We start from the raw sequence: 22,244 nt of genomic DNA on the forward strand, positions 1-22,244 counted from the left end.
TTTTGGGTATTCTGTACCGACGGATTGTCCCAGTAGCTTCAATGTCCCTTTTCTTGAGATTTTGCAGAAGCTGAACGTTGGTAAACAGGTTGTCAAAGAAAAATCGGTATGGAATATTGTGCAGCAGCTGATCAACATATAACTCCATACCCAAGATCCTTGCCCTCATACTTTTCGCTGCAAGTTCCAGCTCCCTAATAAGGTTCCAGCCATATTAGATATTCATCGCCGGTACCTCCACACCAGAACTTATATCCATATCGAATTGGTTTTCCTAAAACATATACCATTATGAAAACACTTGAAATTATTTGGACGTAATGCAATTTTTTAAAATGAGTTATTCCCCTTTGCTGAACTTGTTACAACCATGTCGTCCAAAATATGGCACAATCGACTCATCAACTGAATGATGGCGCTCATGTGGTGCCAGTGCTGTAAGTCTCTCATTGAGCATGGATAACAGTCTTCTGATTTTTGCAAATCTATCATTTGGATCCAGTTCATCATTGTTTCAAACATGAAGATTGTTCATAATAAAATCGAATCGGTCCCTTGATATGGCATTGGAGACAAGTTCATTATGGCTGTCAGTTTCTCCTTACCAGTACATCTTCCTTCTTGGGACCACAATATACCCACTAAGGAGAAAAACCCGCATTTCATTTTCAGTGCAGTCTTCCTATCTGTTCCTTTTCGCTGCATACTGATTGGTATGTGTAACCATCAGGCTAATAACCTCTTCATCAAATAATTTTTTAAAGGCATTCTAAAGGACTCGTACCTTTTTTGTTAGTTACAGTATTCATTAGAGGCCGTTCTACAGTTGATTCAGGAATGCTGTCTTTTGTCCAGTTACAACTTTCTTCTTTCCTATAATTGTGTTTTGAAACAGAATCCCGTTTATATTTTTTTGAGGAAGGAGGAGTAGCTGACTGAGATATCTGATGCTTATTACCAGTATCATTTCTGTTGTTGCTACACACTGAAGATGCACCAGGTATTTGTCCTTTCTGAAAAGAATTTGTTTCCATTGGTGAATCTAGAGTCAAAGTCCTAATATGTAGGTCAGTATTCAAAACATTAGCATTTAGCTGATTTGCATGTAAGTTATCTTTACAAGGATTATCCGCAGCGCCTAAATCTTCGCCAATAATGTCACCTGTGGCATTCGGAGGAGGAGTTAGGGCCACATCTACACCATTATTTGGTAAATCATCGTTGCTGTACAGAATTTCGTATAGTTCATTTAGTGTAATCCTTTTCCTGTAAGTAAATGGGAAAGACGTCAAATAATCCTACCATCCTTCTGGAAGGATGTTTAGAAATAAGCCCCTAAATACTACCTATGAAACTATTTTTAGATAACATTTTTACCCCTGTATGTAAATTAAACATTTAAGATGTTATTAACATAAAAATAATTTAAATAATGTCCGCCTCCGTAGCGTAGCGGTAGCGTTTCCGCCTACCACGCAGGGGGCCCGGGTTCGATTCCCGGCAGGGGACTGGGTGTTGTGTGTCCTTTATCATCATTTTCATCATCATTGACTCGCAAGTCGCCGAAGTGGCGTTAACTAAAAAGAACTTGTAATACGGCGGCCGAACTCCCCCCCCCCCCCCCACCCCTCCTCCCGGCCAACAATGCCATATGCTCATTTCATTTCAATATAAACAATAAACATTCACAATAAAGTTTACTCAGCCATGCAAAACTATGTCGGTCAGTTCATCAATTGCTGCAGAAGAGTGATTTTCAAAGCACAACACAGAGTGACACTGTTTGGCTGCACTCTGTCAACATTGGGCTCAAAACTTACGCTCCATTGTTTGAAAAGTGTTCCACAACTCCAACAATGTTAGTTATTTTGATTATTGTAATTCTATGCATACAGTCCTTCTGGAAGGATCATAGGGTCATCTGGCTTAAACTCTAATCATTTCTTTTTCCACGTTATAATAGTATCTTAACAACGACAGTTGCGCAAAAAATATTGGGAGATAGACATTTGGGTGTATTGAGTATTTGCAGTTATTTCTGCTTTTTTCGTTTTGTTTTAATCCCATTGGAACTTAATTCGCAGGTGTCCATCTAAAACTTCATTTAGATTTCTTGAAATGGCTACAAAATGCTGCACACGTTCAAACTATTCGGATCACCTTTAATAACTGGAAGAAAAACAACGAGTGGCAGTCATAAAGGTTTAATTATCACGTAATATATATATATATATATATATATATATATATATATATATATATATATATATATATATATTGCTTTCAGGTACATGCCTGCAGTCCTGATACATACTGAAATACACGTACATGCATATTCTGCAAACCACTATGAAGTGCGTGGCAGAGTACTGTGCACACCGCTATAGAAGCCAGAGCAAAATCGCCCTGTCAATTTCCAGTTTATCAACGAGCTGCAAGCATGCACCTGCAAAAGAAACAAAAAGTTAGTTACGTAACTTTGGCTTTGACGTGACACCAGAAATTAAAAGTATGTGACTATCCATTGTGGGTTATTCGCAGATCGTCGAGGAGCAGCAGGTTGTTGGATTAACTGCTTTAAAGGAGCGTAATTTGAATATTATTGCAATTGTTATTGCTTGAGTTAACAGGAATCTATCGCGTTACCGTACATGAACCCTTCCACTCCGCAGTAGGTCACTAGTGGTGATAACCCCGCACAGTGCTGTGTGCGCTCTTACACTGCTGCCTTCGGAGAGTTAGAAACATATCAAAGAAAAGTAAGGCTCACAGATTCTTGTGCAATCTCCGCACTTTGTATCCGATCAGTGCCCTGCATCTCATTTCAACATGGCTGATCAACTGCATTTTGTGACGAGTCTGTCGAACTGCAGTGAGCGAAATGAAAATTTAAAATACGAGCACCCACATGTGGATATTTTGCTACGAGTTCTACATCTACGTGATTATTCTGCGATTCACACTTAAATGCTTTGGAGAGAGTGCATCCAACCACTTTCAAATCATTTCCCTACGCTCCACTGTCGAATAACATACGGTAAAAACGAACTCAAATCTTTCCGTGCGAGCTCCGATTTCTCTTATTTTATTACGGTTGTCACTTATTTGTGTGTAGGTGGGAGTCAAAAAACTATTTTCGCATTCGGAGGAGAAAGATGGTGACTGAAATTTCGGGAAAAGATTTCACCGCAACGAAAAACGCCTCTGCTTTAATGATTGCCACCCTAAATTGCGTATTTGATTCGCGACACTCTCTCACTATTTCTCGATAATACAAAATGAGCTGTCTTTCTATGAACTTTTTCGATGTCCTCTGTCAATCCTATATGGTAATGATCCAGAAATACTCTAGCAGAGGATGGACAGGCGTAGTGTACGTAGTCTCTTGGTGGATTTGTTGCATTTTCGAAGTGTTCTGCCAATAAAACCCAGTGTTTGGTTCATTTTCTCCACAACTTTATCCATGTGATCGTTCCAATTTCAGTTGTTCAAAAAAAATGTTCAAATGTGTGTGAAATCTTATTTGACTTAACTGCTAAGATCATCAGTCCCTAAGCTTACACACTACTTAACCTAAATTATCCTAAGAACAAACACACACACCCATGCCCGAGGGAGGACGCGAACCTTCGCCGGGACCAGTCGCACAGTCTATGACTGCAGCAACTCAGACCGCTCGGCTAATTCCGCGCGACTTTCAGTTGTTCCTTGTTGTAATACCAATGTCTCTAGTTGAACTGACAGCTTTTAAATTTGTATTATTTATCGTGTTACCTAAATTTAACAGCTTCCGTTTAGTACTCTTTTGGCGGACCTTATACCTTTTCAGTCTCGGCCAATACTGCCACTTTTCCAACGATGCAGATGTGTAGTCTAAATTATTTTGTAATTCATATTGCCCTTTTAATGACTTTACTAGACAGTCAACGACATAAACAACTACCTGCAAACAATTCCAACATGATTGCTCAGATTGTCTCCTAAATAGTTTATATAGATTAGAAACAACAGAGGACCTGTAACACTTCCTTGGTTAATGCGAGATATCGCTTCATCTACATCTATATCTACATGACTACTCTGCAGTTCATACTTAAGTGCCTGGCAGAGGGTTATTCGAACCGCATTCAGACTGTTTCTCTACTCTTCCACCATTCTGTACGAGCTCTCCCTGTGTAGGTTGCTGACAAAAGAATATTTTGACATTCAGAGAAGAAAGTTGGTGGTTGAAATTTCTTGAAAAAATCTCGCCACAACAAAAAAAAAAAAGCCTTTGTTTTAATGATTGCCATCCCAACTCGCTTATCACACCCATGGCACTCTCTCCCCTATTTTGTGATAGTGTAAAACGAACTGCCCTTGTTTAAACTTTTTCGACGTCTTCCATTAATCCCATACAGGATAGCAATACTCTAGCAGAACCAGAACAAGCGTGGTGTAGGCAATCTCTTTTGTTGACTTGTTGAGTCTTCTAATTGTTCTACCAATAAAATGTGGTCTTTTTTTCCCTTTCCCATCTATATGTTCGTTCCAGCTTAAGATGTTTGTAATTGCAATTCCTAGGTACTTAGTCGAATTGACAGCCTTCAAATCTTTTTGAGTTATCGTGTAACCGAAATTTAACGGACTTTTTTTTGTACTCACACTTTTCCTTATTGAGAGATAATTGCCACTTTTCGCACAGTTAAGATATCGTGTCTAAGTGATTTTGCAATTGGTTTTGATCTTTTGACGACTTCACTAGACGGAAACGACAGCATAATCTGCAAAAAAATATAAGACGGCAGCTCAGATTATCTCCTTGTGGAACGCCAGATATCATTTCTGCTTTACTCGATGATTTTCGGTGGATTACTTCGTACTGTGACCTTTCTGAGTGGAAATCACGGATCCAGTGCACAACTGAAGCGACACATCCTCTTGTGAGGACCAGTGTCAAAAGCCTTTCGGAAATCTGGGAATATGGAATCAGTTTGAAATCTCCAGCGGATGGCACACGCTACTTAGTGCGAATAAGAGCTAGTTGTGTTTCACAAAATTGGTATTTTCTGAAACAGATCTTAGTGCGTCTCAATAGACCGTTACCTTCGAGGTAATTCATAATGTCCAAAATCGTACTGTAAATCGTCGTTAATTCTATGAGTTGTGTAATTCAGCGGATAACTCATTCTTTCTTGAGTATTGGTGTGAACTGCGCAATTTTTTTTGGTAAGGAACTTCAGCTGAGTGAGCAGTTGCATGTGATTGTTACGTATGGGGCTATGCTACCAGCATACTCTGAAAGGAACCTTCGTGGTATGCTATGTGGACCAGAAGACTTGACGTTATTAAAGGCTTTAAGCTGGTTCGCTACACCGAGGACACCTACTTCTAAGATATTCATGTTGGCAATTGTTCTCGATTCGAATGCTGGAACATTTACTACGTCTTCTCTGGTGAAGCAATTTCGGAAATCTGTGTTTAATAACTCCGCTTTAGTTGTTCTGTCATCGGTAATATTACCATTGATACTTGTATTTTACTCGATGACTTTCAATAAGTTATCACAAGCTGTGACCTTTCTGACACGAAGTCACGAATTCAGTACAACGGCTACGATACTCCACAGTCACGCAATTTAATTAATAGCCGTTTGTGAGGAACGGTGTCAAAAGCCCTTTGGAAATGTAGATCTATGGAACCAATTTGAGATCCCCTGTCGACAAGCACTCATTACTTCGCTTGAATAACGAGTCAGTTGTGTTTCACAAGAACGGTATTTTCTCAATCCGTACTATGGGTCAATACATCGTTTTCTTCAATGTAATTCAAATGTTCGAACACAGTGTATGTTCCCATATCCTACTGAAGACTGCCGTCGGTGATATGGGTATGTGTTCGGCGGATTACTACTATTTCCTTTCTTGCACGTTAGTATGAAGGGTATAGCTTTCCAGTCCTTGGGTACATATCTCCGGTCGAGCGAGTGGCTGTTACGGGAGAGTGGGCAAGTGGCCATGCATCGGAAAACATGTTGCTTTTAGTTAAGTAAAAGTTGGTAGAAACAAGTAAAAATCACGCAGTAATTAGCTTAATTATTTGTGTTCACTATAAAATTTTCACTACTACTGTATTTCTGTTATTGTTTGTGAAAAAACAGTTATCAATTTGCTCTGCAAAATGGCCACTTTGCGCCGTAGCTGACTGTAGAGCTATTATTACATCGGTATGCTCTGAGAGGAATCTAATTGGTATCCAGTCTGAACTGGAAGACTTGCCTCAAGTAAGTGATTTCAGTTGCTTCCTGTTGGCAGTTCCGGTTGTTCGAATCCTGGAACATTTACTTCTCATCATTATTTTCATTGGTTCTGCAACAATGTCCTTACTTGTCTTGTCTTGCGTACCGTTTCTTGTTATCTGTTTGATATATATCTCTCAGTTGTTGTCAATACTATATCTTTGATTTAAGCTTGTCTGGTCTATGCTCACATAGTTACTTTGGGAGGAGTGGAGACTGTCTTTTAGGAAGGCGACAAGCAAATTTTTATCTGCATTTTTTTTTAAACATATGTTATTTTTGTGGAGTTGGGTGCTACGGTCCTGCTACAACGATCTTGTGCTCACTAATCCCCGTATCCGTCATGATTGCTTAGGATTAGTTGTTGCAAGGGGGGTTAAGTACGTTATTGCAACAATTTACAATTACGCTGGGCTCCTGAGCTGATCGCTCGAAATAATTATCGGAGAAAACATGTAGTACAATTTCGAATGCTATATTACGCCTACCACCGACTTTAAACACGTATTTTCGAAAACCTGTCGATGGCATTTAGGCATAATTTTTTTTCAGGTGACTTCTTGTCATATAATTTCATGTTGATACACATCTGATTTCGATTACAAATGTTAAATATCAGTTCAATTTTACAAAGTATGATTTCGTTTTCTGGATTTGAGGTCAACTTAAATTTGCTTCTAATTTTATTAGACGATTTGGATAATTTTATTATACTTGTCGCAGGATACCAGCGTTTCTTAACAGCACTATATATCGTGTATGTCTCCCTATTTACCGTATCCTAGGTTATGAGAGACTTTTTTATAATATCGACTGGCATTGAACTCAGGACATCATGATGACAAGAATGATGGTAGTTTTCTCATGGTACGAACAACAGATCTTATTGCTTAGATCCCTGTAGGCCTATTTCAATTTCTTCAGAGATACCTTGTCATCGATGTTTGCATAATATACGCTTGACACATTAAGTAATGGACATAATGTCTTCCTATCTAGTAGTAAACCTTCAGTACAGCGTCATGAACAGTCATGTGAAGTTGGCACCTGACTTTCAAGAAATATATATTTTTTCAGAGTTCTTGATAGGTATGCCGTAGTTATAGTGGTCTCTGTTCAAAATTTTAATAGTTCTGCAGAATTTCCCAAAGAAAACAACAATACTTGGAAAATTTTTTGTGCCGCCTGGTCGCCGCCATCGCCGCCGTCCTGACCCTGGTCTACGGCCGTCTTCGTCTCCATCCGTCTTCGTCTTTGTCTGTCCCCAGTGTCTGTCCTCTCCTCTTCGTTCTGTTCGTTCTTGTTTCTCTCCCCCGTCATGTCCGCCCCCACCACCACTGTCACTACTACCACCACCGCCATTGTCTATACCTCCCCTTCCGCCGCCTCCACCACTATAACTTGGTGTGCCCAGTCCCACCCCCCTCCTTCCATTCCACCTCTCCTCACTCTCCCTTCACCCTCTATCTTTGTCGCCCCCTCTCCCGCTTCTTCCTCCCGCTCCTCTCGTTCTGATCCCTTCCCCCCACTCCCCCAGCCTGTCACTGCAGCTCCGGCTCGGGTGGTGGCCCGTCGGGCCACTGCCCACGCCCAGCTCTCCCCGTCACCTTCGCCATCACCGCCGCCACTGCCACCATCATCGTCATCGTCGCCGTCCCCTCCGCCTTCACCGTCACCGTCACCATCTCCGGCGCCGACTCCGGCCCCGGGACCTGCCCCTCCCCGCCACATTCCCATTGTTCCCATCCCCCACACCTCCTCCACCGCCGTCAAGCGCCCCGGTGGCACTCCTGCTTCCTCTGCTTCCAAAAAGGCTGCACCTCGTCCTCCTTCCCCCACCCATGATGCCATGGAAGTCTCCCCGCCTGTCCCTGCCCCCTCATCCTCCTCCTCCTCTCCCCCTTCCTCCTACCGCTACCTCCTCTCCCGTCCTGATCCCTCTCTCCTTGAAGCCCGGAATCTCACCCTCTTCCTTCGCCAGCATTGTCCGGGTGCCCCCATCTCCCTCCTCACTCCTCGCCGAGATTCGGTCCTCATCTCCTCCCCCAGCCCAACCCTCCACACCTACCTCCTTTCCCGCATCCCTGTCACCCGCTTTGGCCCTCATGCCTCTCTCACCCCTGCTCCTTCACCACCTCCCTCCCGCCAACCCCAACCTCCGCGTCGCCCGCCAAATCTCACCGCCGTGATCACTCGGCTTAGTCCAGTGATCACGGAGGAGGAGGAGGAGGTGTTGACGGAGCTCCAGGCGCATCCCCATTTGGAGGTGCGTGCGGTTCGCCGCATACATAACGCTGCCGGCCCCACCCGCCTTATGCGGGTTTTTTCTGAGCACGCCCCCTCCATTGACCATCTCCTGAAGGAGGGTGCCCTCCTTTTTAACCAGCGGTACAAGGTCGACCCCTCCCGTTCCCCTCCTCAATCCCTGCGCTGCCAGAGGTGTCTACGCTATAACGCGCACCCCACAGCTGAGTGCCGTGAGGCCCCCACCTGCCCGCATTGTCGGCAAGCGCACTTCCTCAGGCAGTGCCCCAACCTCCAATCCCCTCCTTCCTGCAATACCTGCAATCTCCCCCATCCCACCTACTCCCAAAAGTGTAAAGCCCGACCCCCTCCAACCACTCCTGAACTCACCGTCCCTGTCCGTCCCCTGGACGCCCCCACCCCTCCTGGCAATTCCCTTCGTCCCCCCCCCACCGCTGAGGACATCATCAGGTTCCTTACCATCGTCCTCCAGAATGTTCATCCCTTTCAGCGCCCACACACCCTCCAACAGATCTCTCTCGCCGCCCGTTCCATATTCCAACTCAAGATGTACGCCACCTACTCCAACAACCAGGCCCATTTCACCTTCTCCCGCCTCGACACCCTCGTCTAAATCCCTATCATGGCGCGACAGCAACGTATCCTTTTCAACAACTTCCGCTCCCTACCCGCCAACAGGAACCTCTTCCTGCACACCCTTGCCACCCACTGCGTGGATGCCTTCCTCCTTAATGAAACCTTCCTCCAACCCCACCACACCATTCACACTTCGCCCTACCTCCTCCACCGCTCCTATAATCCCCTCCCGATTGCGCGTGGCGGAGTTGCCATTGGTCACCACCGCCAGATCCCCGTTCGGCTCCAACCTCTCCTTCCCGACCCCACCGAGCACCTGATCCTTAGTCTCTTCTTCCCCGGCCGTACCGTTACCTGCGCCACCATCTATGTCCGCCCCACCGCTCCTATTCCCTTCGACTTCCTCTCCCACGTCGATCGTACCTTTTCCTCCTACGTGATCGCCGCCGACCTCAACATCCATAGTCGTTCCGCTGCCCAGTTACGGCGATGGCATCGGTTCCTCTCCACCCTTCAAGGTGACCTCGTCCCCATCCCCCGGCATACCCGTCCTGAATCCAACTCCACTCCTGATGTTATCCTCTCCTCCCCCAACCTCCTTGGCCGCATAACGGTGGATGTCCTGGAGCCTATTGGTAGCGACCATCTCCCTGTCCTCCTCACTGTTTCAGACGGTCGTCGCCCTCGCCCCAACCCTCGTACTGACCCTCCCCCTAAGTTTGTCCACGACTATTCCCTAGCCGACTGGAATGCCTACCGGGATACCCTTTCCACCCAGGTCGATAGCCACCCTCTCACCTACCACCACCCTGACGATGTCACCCATGCCACCTCCTTTCTCCAGCAGACCTTGTCTGAGGCCGTGGAGGCCCACGTTCCTACTGTCGCCATCCACCCCCACCGTCCTACCTTACCCCCACAGGCCGTTCTCCTCCTCCGTGAATCCCGTCGTCTCTACCGTGCCTTCCTCCGCACGCGTGACCCGGACACACTACGACGCCACCGGCAACTCCAGCGACACGTTCGTAATTTGCTCGCGGCTAAGAAACGCCGGGACTGGCGACAGACATGCACCCGTTTAAATGCAACCCTCCCAATCAACTCGTCCAAGTTCTGGTCGGCCTTCCGTCGCCTTACCGGAACTAAACCCTCCCCCTATTATCCTCTTCTCCATGATGATCACCCTTTCCCTGACTCCCTTAGTAAGGCCAATCACTTTGCCTCCTACCTTTCCGATGTATTTTCCATCCCCGATGATCCCCAGTTCGATTACTCCCTCTTCCCAGATATCCGCGATCGAACTGACACCTCTTCCCCTCCCCTCGCTCCTGGTTTCCAGTACTTGGACAACATTACACACACGGAACTCAATGCCCCTATCACTACACAGGATCTCATTGATACACTCCGCACAAAACGCAACACCGCTCCTGGTCACGATCGTGCCACCTACCATCATCTTCGTGAAGCTCCTGTCTCTTTCCTCTCCACCCTGGCCAGGCTCTACAATGTAGTCCTGTCCACCGGTTACTACCCCGACCTGTGGAAAACCTCCCGTATCCTCATGTTCCTTAAACCTGGCAAACCGCCGTCCGCCGTCTCCTCCTACCGTCCCATCAGCCTTACCTCGGTCTTCACCAAGGTCCTAGAATCTATCCTCACCCGCCGCATCCACCAGCATCTCCGCCAGCACCGTCTCCTTCCTGTCACCCAGTGTGGCTTTCGGCCATCCTTCTCTTCTGACGATCTTCTCCTTCACCTCACTCATCTCCTTTCCGAACAGCTTAATTCCCGTCACTCCGCCATCTTCCTCTCACTTGACCTCGAACGCGCTTATGACCGCGTCTGGCATTCCGGTCTCCTCTTCAAGCTCCAAACCTTTGCCCTTCCCATTAACTACGTCCGTCTGATCGGTTCCTTTCTCTCCCGCCGTCCTTCCTATGTCACCATCCATAACACCGATTCCTACACCTTTTTCCCCTCCGCCGGTGTGCCCCAAGGCTCCGTCCTCTCCCCCCTCCTGTATCTTTTGTACACGGCGGACATGCCGCCGCCGTCACCCCCCGTCCACCTTCTCCAGTTTGCCGATGACACCGCCTTCCTTGCCCTTGCCCCCACCCTGCAACGCTCCCAACGCCTACTCCAATCCCATCTTGACCGTTTCACCGCTTGGTGCAACCAGTGGTTGCTCAAGGTCAATCCTTCCAAAACCCAGGCGATCATTGTAGGCAAAACCACCCCTTCCTTCCGCCTCCTTGATTTCTATCTCACCGTCTATGGCCGTCCCATCGCCCTCACTCCCACCCTTACGTACCTTGGCGTCACCCTCGACCGTCGCCTCTCCTGGACTCCCCATCTCCAGACAATCCAAGCCAAGGCACGTTCCCGCCTCCGTCTCCTCAAGCTCCTTTCCGGCCGTACGTGGGGTCTGGACCCCTCCACCATCCTCCACACCTATAAATCCCTCATCCGCCCTATCCTTTGTTATGCCCATCCAGCATGGATCTCCGCTCCCCCTACCTTTTATAAATCCCTCCAAATCCTTGAACGCCATGCTCTCCGCCTCGCCTATCGCATCCGTCTCCCCTCCCCCACGCGGATCCTGTATGATCTCATCCCCTTCCCCCACCTCCTCCTTTTCCTTGAGAGGATACGGATCCTGTACACCTCCCGTAAACTCGATCCTCCTCACCCGCTCGTCTCCCCGCTCCTCTCCCACCCCCGCTCGCTGCCGCGCCTGTATTCCCATGTCCCACCCGGTCTCCATCTCTCCACCCTCCTTACCCTGTCCCAAGGTGGCTTCCGCCAGCTCCCTCTCCCTGATGATGTCCTCGTCCCCTCCATCTACCCCTCCTATCAACTTTGACCCTGCTCTGCCCCCCTCTCCCGGTGTCCTTTCCTTTCGGCGCCCTCCCTCCCTTCTCTTCCCTTCCCTTCTCTTCCCTTTTCCCCTGTCCCCTCCCTCCACCCCTCTTCCCCCGGGCTTCCTTCCCCCTTCCTCCCTCCCCCCCCCTTTCTCCCCTGCCCGTGGCATCTCTGCTCTCCCATCTCGCTCTCCCACTCCCCTTCCTCCTCCTCCTCCTCTATTGGCAGGTCCCCGGACTCGCACACGCTCAGTGGACTTTCGCGCGCCGGAGATCACCGCCGTCAGTGTATCGTGTGTGCTGTCATGTTTAGTGTTCAGTGTTTCACCGTCACACTCCATCGTTCACCAGTGCCGTCGTCTTCTTCAGTGCTTGTGCTTCGTGTCACCCGTTCGTCGTGTGGATTGCCATCGAGTGTGAACGGCTTCTTGTGTTTTTATGTTCATGTGTCTACTGTTTTTTCCCGCAGATTTTTTACGTGATGTCTCTTCTCTGTTTATCTCATTGTACTCTCTTCGGCTGAAGAGCGGCGTATTGTGCTGCTGCCAGCCTACCTGAATGTTTCAGGTGTCAAAATAACAATAAAGTAAAAAAAAAAAAAATAGCCTCGGCCGCTCAGATCGGCCCAGTCTGCGATGGACATTACTGCTACGCTATCAGATTGTCGAGATCCGTATCAGGTAGAGATGGGTCGAACTCGTTCATTCCCGTGAAGTACTTCATTCATTTCACTCTTTGCCGTGAAGCGTTCAAATGAAGTAGTTCATTCATGAAGTACGGAAGCCTGGCGAAGTTGTCCAGTTCGCCGCTCAGCCGCGGCTACGCTCGCTTCGCCTCGCTCGTACAATAAAGCTTCTTAATACTTCATAATTTTACCAACAGATGGCCGAACTATGAAGTAACGTCCACGCAACGTTTTGCGTCTTACAGCGTCTGAGTTAACTTAAATACAGCATGGTCGAACGGGACAAAGGAAAGATAAATAGAGAAGCCTGTCACATATAAAGAAGGTATTACGTTTAACCTTACTCGACATTTTCTCATGAAGCGCCAAAAAGAGTCTTCATCTGCCAAGTGAAACTTTATTTGTTGTATTTATGGACTGAAAACTAGGGCTACTAACGAAATTCAGTCCAATTTTATGTTCCTTTTAAAATTTAATCCAAAATAGAATGAGTATGTTTACCACTGTCACAAAGTCTATATACCTACGTTAAGTAATTATTCAGAAGTTTTCCAGTAGATTTTATTTTTGTTGAGAATAATAACCCTCTAAATTCAAAACGTAAACTGTCACCTGTAGTCATTGGTACGATTTCAGGTAAAATCCCTCTCTATTTTATTCGGAAAGCAATTTTTGTGTGTGTTCACGCTTATACAATGGCTAGCAACTCGCGATCGCGTAGAAGTAGTGAAATTTGGGGTTTCTTCGCTGATTTAGGTGATGGGAAAGCAAAGTGCAACTGTTGTTGTCAGTGTATTTCACCGCGCGATTCGTCGACAGGCAGTAGAGGGAGGACTGAAGTGAAGGGAGAATGAGTGACGTAGCGCCAATGTAGTGGGAGAGGGAGAGGGGAAGAGAGTGAGTGAACGAACTAGAAAAATAGTATGGAGTGTGCTATCTGTGGAGAGTTTGAAGTACCAGTTCATTGAAATTGAGTGGTTAGTTCACACTTTCACTAGAGTGAAGCGTTCATTTGAACGACTCATTCACGAGCTCCCCATCACTAGTATCAGCTGCTTATTTGGTCTTTGCGCGTAGCAAGAGCTTTACTTTTTGCATGTCGCCTCTCGCTAGCAACATTTACTGTAATCAAAGCTGAGTATTGTCAATTTGCTTTCTAGAGATAAAACTATTAATGTTATTTGTTGGAACTGTTGTATAGCACTCCGAGAACGCAGCATCCTTTAGGCACCCTATAAGCACTGACTACTGACGGCCTTGGGAGAGCCAGGACTGACAAAACTCTACCATCTGGTGAGCAAGATGTATGAAACAGGCGAAATACCCTCAGACTTCAAGAAGAATATAATAATTCCAATCCCAAAGAAAGCAGGTGTTGACAGATGTGAAAATTACCGAACAGTCAGTTTAATAAGCCACAGCTGCAAAATACTAACACGAATTCTTTACAGACGAATGGAAAATAGTAGAAGCCGACCTCGGGGAAGATCAGTTTGGATTCCGTAGAAATACTGGAACACGTGAGGCAATACTGACCTTACGACTTATCTTAGAAGAAAGATTAAGGAAAGGCAAACCTACGTTTCTAGCATTTGTAGACTTAGAGAAAGCTTTTGACAATGTTCACTGGAATACTCTCTTTCAGATTCTGCAGGTGGTACAGAAACCAGATGGCAGTTATAAGAGTCGAGGGACATGAAAGGGAAGCAGTTGTTGGGAAGGGAGTAAGACAGGGTTGTAGCCTCTCCCCGATGTTATTCAATTGTATATTGAGCAAGCAGTAAAGGAAACAAAAGAAAAATTCGGAGTAGGTTCGCCGATGACATTGTAATTCTGTCAGAGACAGCAAATGACTTGGAAGAGCAGTTGAACGGAATGGATAGCGTCTTGAAAGGAGGATATAAGATGAACATCAACAAAAGCAAAACGAGGATAATGGAATGTAGTCGAATTAAGTCGGGTGATGCTGAGGGAATTAGATTAGGAAATGAGACAATTAAAGTAGTAAAGGAGTTTTGCTATTTGGGGAGCAAAATAACTGATGATGGTCGAAGTAGAGAGGATATAAAATGTAGACTGGCAATGGGAAGGAAAGCGTTTCTGAAGAATAAAAATTTGTTAACATCGAGTATAGATTTAAGTGTCAGGAAGTCATTTCTGAAAGTATTTGTATGGAGTGTAGCCATGTATGGAAGTGAAACATGGACGATAAATAGTTTGGACAAGAAGAGAATAGATGCTTTCGAAATGTGGTGCTACATAAGAGTGCTGAAGATTAGATTGGTAGATCACATAACTAATGAGGAAGTATCGAATAGGATTGGGGAGAAGAGAAGTTTGTGGCACAATTTGACCAGAAGAAGGGATCGGTTGGTAGGACATGTTCTGAGGCATCAAGGGATCACCAATTTAGTATTGGAGGGCAGCGTGGAGGGTAAAAATCGTAGAGGGAGACCAAGAGATGAATACACTAAGCAGTTTCAGAAGGATGTAGGTTGCAGTAGGTACTGGGAGATGAAGAAGCTTGCACAGGATAGAGTAGCATGGAGAGCTGCATCAAACCAGTCTCAGGACTGAAGACCACAACAACAAACAATAAGCACCGAGTGGGCAAGGTCCCACAGTTTGAGCACCTGTTTTCGTAATTAATGATAGATTGGTCCTATCCAATAGCCAGCAGAACAAAAGGAAAAATCCATCGCTAATTTTAAGCTGTATGTCGACTTACTTCTTGTTCCTGCTACTATTTATTACGAAAATTCGCCCAATGTCTCTTCAGTTATACGAAATAAAGCATTGGATTCAAATATATATGCGCGATATCTTAGTAATTAGAACTGATAAACGTGCCTATATGATTACACATGCTTTATATTTTTGTCAGATCTATTCCATAACATTATTTTTAAAATGTGTTCAAGTAAAATAGGTCTACGATCAAAAGGAGGCTGTAGGAAACAGTAACAACTGTATTCGTATTAATATACTGTAGATTAGTGGCCAGATTGCAACAAGAATAGTAGCCACTTGGTAACATTATTGGTTACTGAATGAAAAGTCGTAGGTTCGGTGCTTGCCTACTGCACTTTTTTTTTTGTACATTATATTGTAATATTGTATGGAACGAAGTACAATTTATTAAATGGTTCAAATGGCTCTGAGCACTATGGGACTTAACATCAGAGGTCATCAGTCCCCTCGAACTTAGAAATACTTAAACCTAACTAACCTAAGGACATCACACACATCCATGCCCGAGGCAGGATTCGAACCTGCGACCTTAGCGGTCTCGCTGTTCCAGACTGGAGTGCCTAGAACCGCTTGGCCACACCGGCCGGCTACAATTTATTATTGTGAGCATCGTAAATATGCAGGGCGTCCCACTCACCCCTCCCTGATTTCAAAGACCCAGGAAAAAAAAAAAAACAGTATATTCGACAATGAAAAATGCACCACATTGTTGAGCATCTCAAAGAAATTATTTACCTATAGTCAATGCACCTCTACATGAGAACCATTTGTAGCACGAAGAATATCGAGTCTATATTCAGTTTCTTGCCAAATTCTTTGTAACACTTCCTAATTTAATTGTTGCAATCGCATTAGTGATACAATGTCACAACGAATGAATATTGTCCACTTTGGTCAGATACAAGCGGTCCTTCACGAATCCCCACTTGAACAAATCAAGCAGCGTAATGTCGGGTGAACGTGGTGGCCAGGCAATGGGTCATCCGCGTCCGGCCCAACGATTGGGAAATTTCCTATCCAGGAACTTGCAGATAGCCTTAGACCAATACGGCGGAGCTCCATCTTGTTGAAAAATGATGTTGGGTGGCAAGTCCTGTATCTGAGGGTACACAAACTGCTCCAACATGTCCACATACACTGACCCATTCACTGTTTGTTTCGCTAAGAAGAACGGTCCAACAATCCTGTTATGCATTAGTCCGCACCGGACGTTTAGTTTAGGGCTATCACAAACATGTTCAATGAAAACGTGCTGATTTTGCTAACTCCCAATCCGAAGATTATGCCTGTTAACCCTTCCAGATAGATGAAAGGTTGCCTCATCTGAGAATAAACCTCTTTCTAGGAAGCTGGCATCCGTATCAATACGCTGCAGCATATCCGCAGCAAATTGTTGTCAGCGTGTTTCGTCGTTCGACGTCAGACGTTGCAGAACTTGCACTTTGTAGCCACACATACGAAGACGCTGGTGAACTACACGATGCAACGTTGATCGAGGTACATCAGGTTGCCCAGATGCTTGACGAATTGACTTACTTGGGCTTCTGAGAAACGTTTGTCTGATGTCCTCCACTGTCTCTTCTGAAACTCCGTAACGTGCACCGCCAGAATGTTTCAGAACACTTCCTGTTGCCAGAATCTTCCTATACCATTCCTTAATTGTTTTCACATCAGGTGGATCACGTTCATACACAATGCGACAATTTCTTGCACAGTAATCGGTGATTTTGTTTCTGCAAACTACACTACTGCTTGTGCGCGCTGCTGTGGAGTGTCGCTTCATGCTATCATGCTGCACTTCGACGACGATACTTGGCACTTCTGACGTGAGAATATAAATTCTTTGAGATGCTCTTCAACGTGGTGCTTTTTTCATTGTCATCTACTATGGGTTTTCTCTCTTGGGTCCTTGAAATCAAGGCGGTTTTAGTGGGACACCCTGTAAGTTTAAACCATACTGTACAGTCAATCAGGTCCAATTTTTTGCCAGTCATGATAACTTTGTACGGTACCGCTCAATTTTTCGTTTTATGTGCAAACAGTAGCAGTTTCATCTCTAAGATTTCTATTTTGTAAGATTTCTATTTTGTATTTTTGTGGTATCTCTTCTGCCCCAAGTCGGGCGGTTTTACATTCTATCCCCCTTAAGAAAGTTCACATTAATATTGGTGGGATTATTTGTAACCGGGAGAATAAGAAATCTTCAGAAAATTTGCAGTCTTTACTGCCTATTAGCTAATAGCTTTCTCTTTTGTATGACATAAAATTAAATGTAGGAAACATAAAACCAGGAAAGACAATAGACAAGCTAGACGTATATATTTCTTCACTCCTTAAGTCCCAGCATTTTTTCCTCTCTAATCTTGTTACAATTAGGCCTACTAGAGGCAAAAGTTTTATGTTAGTAAATAGTTTCATATTTCATTCGAAAGCTCCAGTTTCTCAAGCATGAGATCAAGAAGTAGTAGTACGAAATTTTTATATAAATTTGGAATCGTCATATTCTTCCTTGTAAATTGTGTGATGGCCCCGTTTCTTCTCCTTCCTCGTTCTAACAAACAATCTTGTCCTCACTAATTCTGTAACTGTTATTGCCATTGTCAATACTTATTCTCCAGTTAACTTGACTAACATTGCCAGAATCATCAGTTTCGTTATCCCGCATTTATTTTCCGATTAGACATTATTACGTGTTCGTACAACGTGTTCTCCGCGCTACTCCGAGAATGTAACTTAATGCGGCTGCTAACTGGGGTTGCACAACTGGCCCTTAGTATGTAACGACCTGGCAAAAATTATCTGTCATAATTTCATTTTCCTGGATATATCAAGAAGATTAACATTTAATCTTTCTTACCTGTTATTACTGTTAGTCGTTTATTTCCACTCTGGTAGTCTGTATCTATGGATTTTGCTAATGATTATAACAACGCTTATCATGCGCACACCCAGTCAACCACATAAACAAACAGCGATTGGTATTCACCCGGTCGGGTTATTCGGCTCAGCTCGTCTAGCCCCGTCTCCTTTTGTCTGCGGGGAAGCTTTTTTTTTTATTTCTAGTTGCGACAGCGATTCCCCTGGCACTGATATCACGTAGGCCTGTACTATGTCTGCACTGAAAAATCAGTTTATGATTTGTTCGTAAATCAGCTTAGAATGTGTTGAAAAATGTTCAAAAACCAACAGGGCTGTGTTTCGAAATCGTATAAATAATCGATAGACCAACGTGCGCTAGATACTAGGCGCTTTGCGACACAAGGGGTTTTTTCTTCAAGAATATGAAATTGGCGGTCCCTGAAACTGCCGTCCAGGGCAGATAACTCGGTTTGCCCCCCGCCCTCTCTAGGTCCGGGCCTGTCTTTCGGGTACACCCGAAATTACCCCTACATCTGTCGATTTCATCCAGTTAAGAACAACTGTAAAGTTCTGCCAATAACGAAGTCTTGAATTAAGGGGCTCCGGAAAGGCTCAAAATCATGAAAAGTTCAATTTTTACTTTTTTGCGTTTTCTGAATCTGCAGACTATTACCTTTTAATAGATATATAATTTATTCAATTCCGAAGACTACAACTATTTTTAAATTTTTTTTGAAATGTGTTCTACATGGGCGTGACCCATTGTGGCGCTGTTAAACTGCTGTCAAATGGTGTTATTATTAACGTCCGTGTTCATCAGGTACATTTTAGTGATGTGAGGTAAAGTATGTGTTGTGGCTAACCTGTGATGGTTCAATATATATCGCTGGTGTGATTGTCGATCGTTTCATGTTTATTTACTCTGTCGTTATCTCGAAAATATTCGTAATTAATTCTGTTTCTTGAGTCTCTGATTTGTTGAAGTATAATAATGAGTAAAAGTAAAGTTATTAGAAATCCTCTGAAGGCTTTTAAGAAAAGGAGAAATGTTGGAAAGCCAAAGGTATGTGTTATTACTGTAAACAATAAAGACGATAACCAAGTGAGTGAACCTAACCTCTCAAGTACACCTGCCCATAGCAGTCAAAGTGGGAAAGAAAATACTTCACAGAAGAAGCTTGGTTCAATGAGTGAAAACTATGAGTGTTTTATGGGCGAATCGGATGTGAATGAAATATTTGACATGTCGGTTCTCAAAGGAATTTTTTCAAACTGTGTAAGATGTATTCATTGTAGTGAAGTTGGTCTGGAACTCTCCATAATAAAGCACGTAGGACTTGCTAGTGAAATACAACTGAAATGTGATAAGTGTTCATACATGACCACCTTTTGGAACAGTGTTGCAGTAACTGCAACTGAAGAAAATGGTAGCAAAATCTACGAAAACAACAACGAGCGATGCTTGCTTTAGACAAGGAACGCCTTCGGGCTGTAGACAGGGCTGTAAAGAGTCTAGAAATACAAGCAAGAGTAAACAGGAGGAGGAACAAGAGGAAGCTGGAGGAGGAGTTTGCAGAGGATGAAGATAATCCATCCTATGGAACTGGAATGCACTAAAAAGTTAATCCAATCTTTGTCGCTCGATTCCCAAAACTTTTATTTTCTCATACTAATTACATGTTTTCTAAGGATCTTTCAAACATATTTGTTTCAAACTTTCAGTAAATGTTACACAGTACCTTCTGCATAATTTAACACAGCCTTTTTCCAAACAACTGTATATTTTTGAATATATAAATAAAAAATTGCAAGAAAATGTTGTGAATTTTCATTACAATTGAAAAAAAAATCACCTTTAATAACTGAACTAAAATATTGTAAAATCCCTGGGTTAAGTTGTAGCATATTCTAATAAATAATCTGTAAAAAGTTCAACTTCCTACCTCAAATACTTTGTGAGGAAAGATGTAATAAGCGTTATTTTAACATTGCAAGTATAGGGCGTTCCGGAGCCCTGTAAGTCACAAATCTGATCCGAAACTTGATAGGCTCGTTTATACCCAAAAAAGCATCGACGAGACACGAAGGAATTATCCTAATAGGGTGGAACTCGGTAGGAGGGCTTTATATCTACAAACAACTGTTTACAGTTTCAGAAAAATTGGATGATTTATTCAAAAGAAAGAACTTCACAAATTGAGCAGGTCAATAACGCGTTGGTCCGCCTGTGGTCCTTGCGCAAGCAGTTATTCAGCTTGGCATTGATTGCTATAGTTTTCGGATGTCCTCCTGAGGAATATCGTGGCAAATTCTTCCCAAGAGGCGCGTTAGGCCGTCAAAATCCGGAGGTGGTTGTAGGGTCCTGCATGTAATGTCTCAAACGTTCGCGACTGGGGAGAGATCCAGCGACATTGCTGGCCAAGATTGGGTTAGGCAAGCAGTAGAAACTCTCGCAGTGTGCGGGTGGGCAATATGTTGCTGAAATGTAAGCTCAGGATGGGTTGCCATGAAGGGCGACAAAACAAGGCGTAGAATATCTTCGACGTGCCGCTGTGTTGTAAGGGTGCCGTGTATGACAACCAAAGGGGTCCTGCCATGAAATGAAATGGCACCCCAAACCATCACTCGTCGCTTTTGGGCCATATGGTGGGCGACAGTCAGGTTAGTATCTCCCCCCCCCCCCCCTGTCTAGGGCGCCTCCAGACATGTCTTCGGCCTGGAATCTCGTTGACTGGAATAGAAATGTCTTCAGTGATGAATTCCGCATGGAACTGAGCCCCAATGACCTGTGAAGACGTTCTAGAGGCGCCCTGGACAGCTGTGCAATATCACCCTGACTTTCGCCCGCCATAAGGCCTGATAACCAGGAGTGATGGTCTGGAGTGCGATTTATTTCTCAGGAGAACCCCTTTGGTTGGCACCCTTAATGGCACAGCGGAACGTCGACGATATTCTGCGCCCCGTTTTGTCGTCCTTCATGGCAAGCCATCCTGGGCTTATTTTCAGCAAGATTGATGCCTGCCCACACAGGGCGAGAGTTTCTACTGCCAGTCTTCCTGCTTGCCGCAGCCTGCCTTGGCCAGCAAGATTACCAAATCTCTGCCCAATTGAGAATGTTTGAAACATTATGGGCAGGTCCCTACAACTTGCTCGGGATTTTGACGATCTAAAGCGCCAATTTGATAGAATGTGGCACGGTATCCTTCAGGAGGACATCCACCAAATCTGTCAATCAGTGCCGAGAAGAGTAACTGTTTGTATAGGGGCCACAATTGGACCAAAGTGCTCAATTCGTGAAGCTCTTTCTCTCGAATAAATCATCTATTTTTTCTGAAACTGTGATCCTTTGTTTGTCTCTACATGTACGTCATATCTGCCTATTTCCGTCTCATTCGAATAATTACTTCGTGGTGCGTCGTTTTACTTTTTTGTCTTGGAATGGATTATACATTTTAACGAGAGTGCGTATGTATGCCTTCCGGAAGTCAAACATCAATTTGAGCATCTTTATCTACGGCGCTTTGGATCTCATGAACGGACTGTTCGAGGTGAGTTTCACAAGATCTCCGTTTGCGAATTGTATGTTGATTTTTATAGTGGAGATTTTGCTTCTCCAAAAACGTCATAATGCTCGAGCACAAAACATGTTCCATAACCCTAATACATATTGTCGCCGGCAGTGTAGGCATATAATTATGGCCTCTGCCTGACAACACTTCTTAAAAATGTGGGTGATCTGCGCTTTTTTTCGAATCATTAGGTACCTTTCGCTGGCTCAGCAAACTACGATAAAATACTGCTAGAAGGGGAACAAGTTATTTCGCATCAAGTCTGTAGATCCCACAACTACATAATCCGTTCCAGCTACAATTACAGCTGAGCAGTTTTAGTCGATTCACTATCCCGCGGTCGCTTACATTCATATTTCGCCGTTTCGGTGTTTGTGCAGTGCCAGAAAGAAGGAATT

General features: G+C 44.5%; 1 non-coding gene across 1 annotated transcript; it reads left to right on the plus strand.

The window, feature by feature from the left end:
• The first annotated feature begins 1,438 nt into the window (after positions 1-1,438).
• Trnag-acc (transfer RNA glycine (anticodon ACC)) lies at positions 1,439-1,510 on the plus strand. Its single transcript has one exon. It is a non-coding gene; the product is annotated as a tRNA-Gly (tRNA).
• Positions 1,511-22,244: the final 20,734 nt, after the last annotated feature.

The sequence above is a fragment of the Schistocerca serialis genome, chromosome 2 (assembly GCF_023864345.2).
Source record: "Schistocerca serialis cubense isolate TAMUIC-IGC-003099 chromosome 2, iqSchSeri2.2, whole genome shotgun sequence".
NCBI classification, from domain to species: domain Eukaryota; kingdom Metazoa; phylum Arthropoda; class Insecta; order Orthoptera; family Acrididae; genus Schistocerca; species Schistocerca serialis.